Source organism: Rhinolophus hipposideros (genome assembly GCF_964194185.1).
Source record: "Rhinolophus hipposideros genome assembly, chromosome: 4".
Lineage (NCBI taxonomy): Eukaryota > Metazoa > Chordata > Mammalia > Chiroptera > Rhinolophidae > Rhinolophus > Rhinolophus hipposideros.
In genome coordinates, this window is record NC_138050.1 from 28727536 (window position 1) to 28733402 (window position 5867).

The 5867-nt window shown below is 36.3% G+C and overlaps 1 pseudogene across 1 annotated transcript; it reads left to right on the forward strand.

The window, feature by feature from the left end:
- Window positions 1–306: 306 nt before the first annotated feature.
- LOC308496865 (large ribosomal subunit protein eL31-like) lies at window positions 307–719 on the forward strand (annotated as a pseudogene). Its single transcript has one exon. The product of its transcript is annotated as a large ribosomal subunit protein eL31-like (transcript).
- Window positions 720–5867: the final 5148 nt, after the last annotated feature.

Sequence of the window (5867 nt, forward strand, 5' to 3'; positions counted from 1 at the left end):
GATAAATGTCATGTGCTTATTTCAGTAGATGCAGAAAGAGCTTTTGACAAAACACAGCATGCTTTCACAATAAAAACACTCAAGTACAATTCCACTCCTAGGAGAAATAGAAGCATGTCCATCCATAAGGTTGTATAAGAATATTCATTGCAGCAGCACTGTTCATAATAGTCAAAAGATGAAAACAACCCCAATGTCCATCAATGGATAAATGGAGAAATAAAATGTGATATGTTCATACAATGGAATATTATTTGGCAATAAAAAGAAATGATGTACAATCTTTTCCAACTTGGGCCTGGCTGAATGGCTCCTGCAAAGACAGGTGGTGAGAAGAAGAGCTGTTCTGCTGTCACTGATGTAGTGACCAGAGAATACACCATTAACAGTCACCAGCACATCCAGGGAGTGGGTTTCAAGAACCATGACCCTTGGGCACTCAAAGAGATCCGGAAATTTGCCATGAAGGAAATGGGATGTCCAGATGTGCGCATTGATACCAGACTCAACAAAGCTGTTTGGGCCAAAGGAACAAGAAATGTCATTACTGTATCCAGGTGCCATTGCCCAGAAGACATGATGAGGATGAAGATTCACCAAATAAGCTCTATGTGTTGGTTACCTATGGACCTGTTACCACTTTCAAAAATCTACAAACCTTAATGGGTGAATTATATCTCACAAAGCTGTTACAAACAAAAGTATTGCAGACATCATGACATTTTTACCCTTAAATATTTTAGAATATTTTCTAAGATCTGGCTGTGATGTTCTGTGAGTAAATAAACAGTTTTCCCCCCTCTGATCCAGAGGTCTAGTGTTTCTGAGAGTGAGAGGAGGGAGAGAGAGAGAGAGAGAGAGAGAGAGAGAGAGAGAGAGAGAGAGAGAAGAGAGAGAATGTGTGTAACTGTAGGTAGGGTAACATCTCAGACCCTTCACAGTTTTAGAGTCAATGTTCTATAAAAATCTTCCACACACAGATCTAAGATGTAGTGTAGACTTTCTCAAAGACCGTGCAAGTGAGGATTGCCATTTTTAGCCCTCTTCAGTTTGGTGTGTCCAAGTGACTCGGCTGTTGCTGAAGAAATGAGACCAGGAGTAATGAGTACAATTTTCTTCTCACACGGCTAAGAGAAAATCTCTAACCCTGAACTTCACCATTCCTGTCAGCTAAGATGGCTCAGTCTATACTGACCTTGGAAGTCAGGAACTAAAGATGGTAGAGCTCCTGTCAGCCTGAGTTTCTGAATGACAAACATGTAGAGGAGAGCCCCCTGCCGACACAGAACACATGCCCTGAAATGCCACTTGAATGAAAATAAACTGCCATCTTTTTGAGTCACCAAGGTTTTTTGTGTCCTTTGTTACAGCAGATAGTAGTTCCCCAACTAATATGGTAGTCGCTAGAATCAGAAAGGAATCGGAAAGCTGCTCTTCTGCCTTCTGACATTGTACAGTTCAAGGAGATAAATCTCTCACCTGAAGCTGTGGCTCCCAATGTTCATCAATCAGCAAGAAAATTCACCACAGAAGCCAGGAGGATTTGAAGCAGCTACTCGACAAGAAAAAAAGACCTGTCTGGCTGGCACCCAGCCATACTCCACATACTTTCAATCTCCTATTCTAGCATCAATTACACCTATCAGGAAGAATTCTTTCCTCATATTTGCAACTCTGTTATCTGTTCTCCCACAGAACCAAGAGCTAGAAACTGTCGCTCTTACTGTGATAACATAACAAGGCTAAAGTTAATTTTTCCAAGCCAATCTACTTTGGTAAGTAAATATTGATCCTAGTTCTCAGTATTTCTTCTTTTACTGTTATGTTTAACTCTGTATGTCCAGGGGCAGATGTGGCCTATATACACAAAGCTGGCTGAGCTAATTCCTCTGGCATCTGGACACTTGGCAAGCCCCCCATTGACACAAAGTCCTAATGCTCCTTTTTCTATCAGAAAAAAAGCGAAGGAACCTGCTGTTTTCCCACTAGCATTAGGCATATGCCCAGAGGCATCTTGAAACCATCTAGGATTTTCATGAAGAACTATTTTAAAAATATCTGAGCATAGGTAAGAAGGGTGGGTGCTTTCAAATCTGTACTTTTGTTGCTATAAAGTTTCCAGGATTGCTAAAATGATATTGCAGCCTTAAAATCCTTTTTATTTGTTTATGGACAAAAAAGGCTGAGTCAGAATCCAATAATATAATGCTGCATGTAACCATATTTCCTAATATTAATATTCTGTAAAAAGTATTCTCTGACGTCTTTTTACAGAGCTGGATTAGTTCCTGCTAGATGCACTTTTTTACGTAAATGAATGCCTGATTGTGTGGTTTCACCCCAGAGTTTTATGGTTGCAAACCAAAACCGCAGCAAAGATTCATCTTGCCCCCTCTTCCTGTGGGCCCGAAACAAACAGTAACCTTGAATCATGATTTTATTGTCATAGACAGTAGAATTCCATCAGATATCTGTAGTACCAGCTATGTCAAATTATGAAGGTAAAACCAAATTCTTAGTTTACTTGTTCAGGCAATAACCTTCAAATGCAGTTTCTCAATTTCCCCAAATTTATAAATATTCAATGCTGTAGAGCCTTTTCGAATGCTCTGGTGAAAAAAAGGCACATTTTGCTTTTTAGACTAAATTTTACACTGGAACTCGTAAATAATGGGGACTGTCAGTGAAGGCCAAATAGTCATCCTTCCTTTCATCTAAACAAAAAGCCCCGGGAATGGGCCTCAGAAGAAAAATTTTTGAAGACATGTGGAGAAGTCCAAGAATATATGTATCTGTGCCTCTCTATAAATATAGTTAAATCTACCGACAGCTATTGCCTAAGCTGCACATTATATCACACTAGAGACTATTAAAGAGGTGATTTTTCACATGTATATAAGTTTAAAACAAGACATTTTCTGTATTCAATAAGTTACTAGCCTCTGAGACCCATAAGAGAAATTCTGAGTTGACAATTTTCCTCCAGAAAAGGTTTGAAGGAAGAACCCTGGCAAGCAATAATTTAATAATTTTCTCTTCTGTGTAACACACAATAAATCCAGTTATTTTCTCTAACCAAGATCTATAAGTACAATAAAGGTAAATGATATTGCATCCACTGGACGTATTTTACATATATTCTGGCCAAAGACCAAACTCAATCTAACCTCTCCCGTAAATGAAGAATAATTGGAAAAGTCATGCATCTTAAAATCTTGCAGATTTTTGTGTTAATTAGGATAATTTGTATAAGAAACAATTTATATAAGTTCTAGAAACACCAAGAATTTTCTTTTAAAACCTGGATTTTGTCCGAAATGCCCTATGAGAAGGGCAAGTCCATGAACATGCATGAACTGTGAAGACAGCATTTTTCATCGGTAGTTAGGCACACCAGAAACCCGTTATTGAATTAACAATTAACCCTGAGAAGCGAAAACTGAAAACATAATAAATGTATCGCACGTATAGAGCAAAATATGACTGGTTAAGGCTGAATAGTTTTGTAACTGGTGCTGCTCACCAGCTTTAGCTACTCTAAGCATCATAGTTTTCACCGTGATGTTCAGGATTCTCTCAGCCCAGACGCCTTTATATATAGAACAAGGTGTTAGAGTAGTTCTGTAATGTAAGCACTAACGAGGTTTGGGAACAGATTTGATAAGCATGACATAATCCTCACTCTGAAGTGAGAACTTTGTCCGTCTCCTATTAATTTGAGCATCAATCTGTACAACTACACAGAAGGCTCAGAGAAGTCCTGTTATCAGTTGCTAGTTCTGCCACACTGAAATCCTGGAATGAGTTTTCTGTTCAATTGGCCCAGCATCTACAAAAACATTAGTACTAACGTACTTAATAGTGAAAGACTGAAGGCTTTTCCTCCCTTATCAGGAACCAGGAAAATATGTCCTCTCTCAGATGTGCTTTCTTACCACTGCTATTCGACATTCTTTTCAATGTCCTAATCGGTGCAATAAAGCAAGAATCAAAAAAGAAGCATATACAGATTGGAAGGGGAAAGTAAAACTGTCTTTATTTGTAAGTAACATGATCATCTACTAAGAAATTTACAAAAGAAAAAAAAAACTACTGCAACTAATTAGTTAATGTATCAAGGTCACAGGGTATGTCAATACCTCCAAAGCAATTATGTTTCTATATTACAATAAAGAACTGGAAATGATTTTTAAATGATACTATTTATAATAGCATAAAAGAATAAAAGACTTAGGGATAAATTTGATAAGATATACATAAGACATATCTTACACATTCAAAACCAATAAAACACTATTGGGAAAAATTAGAGACCTTAATATATGGAGAGATATACCTTGTTCATGGAATGGATATGGTTAAAGTATTAATTCTCTCCAAATTGATGTATAGGTTAAACACAACACCAATAAAAATCTCAGCAGACTCTTCTTTTGTAGAAACTGATAGGCTGATGCTAAACTGTATATGGAAATGAAAAGATGTAGAAGAGCCAAAACTATTTTGAAAAACAACAAAGTTAGAGGGTTTACCTTAGCTGCTCTCAAGGTTTACTATAAAGCTACAGAAATTAAGACAGTGTGGTTTTAGTATAAGGATAAACATTTAGATCAATGTTATAGAGTCCAGGAATAGAGCCACGTGTATATATGAGCAACTAAGTTTTGATAAAGGTGCCAAGGTAACTCAATGAGAGAAAGAACAGCTTTTACAATAAATGGTGAGGGAACAAGTTATCTATGTGGGACACAAAATAAAACCCTATTCTTCCCTCACATCACACACAAAAAATAGCTCTAAATGAATCATAGATCTAATTGTAAAAGCTAAAATTATAGATTTTCCATAAGAAAACATTAAAACTGTTATAATCTTGGGATAGGCAAAGCTTCTGTAGGCAGGACACAAAAGGCACTAAACACAAAAGAACAGTTGACAAATTGGACTTTATGAAATCAAAGTTTTCTATACTTCACAAGACACTGTTAAGAAAATTAAAAGAAAAAAAAAGAAAATTAAAAGACAACTACAGATTAGGAGGAAATATTTTTGATACATATATATGACTAAAATTATATACAGCATATATAAAGAACTCCTCCTACTCAGTAATAATAATGTCAGATAATTTTTTAAAATAGGTAAAAGTGTTTCATACTCACAAGATAAGATATAGGAATAGCCAAAAAGCATAAGAAGAGCTGCTTGATATCATTAGGCATCATAGAAATGTAAATGAAAACCTCAATGACATAGCACTAAACACCAACTAGAATGGCTAAAATAAAACATATGACCATACCAAGTATTGGTGAGAATGTGGAATACTAGACATTGCTGGTGGGAATATTAAATCACGTATGCAATGATTTTAGAAAAGAACTCTCTAGAACTTTTAGAGATAGAAGTTAATGATTGAAACTAGAAACTCAATGGAAAGTTAGAGTATAAGACCTGTCTGTATATCTTCATATCCAGAAGACAGATTCAAAGAAAAACCCAGAGTACAGACCAAGAGCTAAAAATATGAAACATAAGTTATGAGACAGAGGTTAGTGTCAGAAGGTATAACTCAATAGACTGGAATTCCAATTCCAGTGGAATCAGTAGTAATGTGAAAAATTTGAACAGCACAGTAAACAAACAGTAGCTATTGTGCCCTCTCCCCCCTCCTCTCTCTCAGAATATGTATTCTTATCATGTATACATCCACCCACTTAAATAACTGGCAACATGCTAGGCTTACAGGAAACCTTAATAAATTCCAGTGGGTTGTTATTATTCAGAATATATTCTTACACCACTAGACAATTATATTGGAAATCAATAACAAAAAACGTAGAAAATCCTGATACATTTAGAGATAC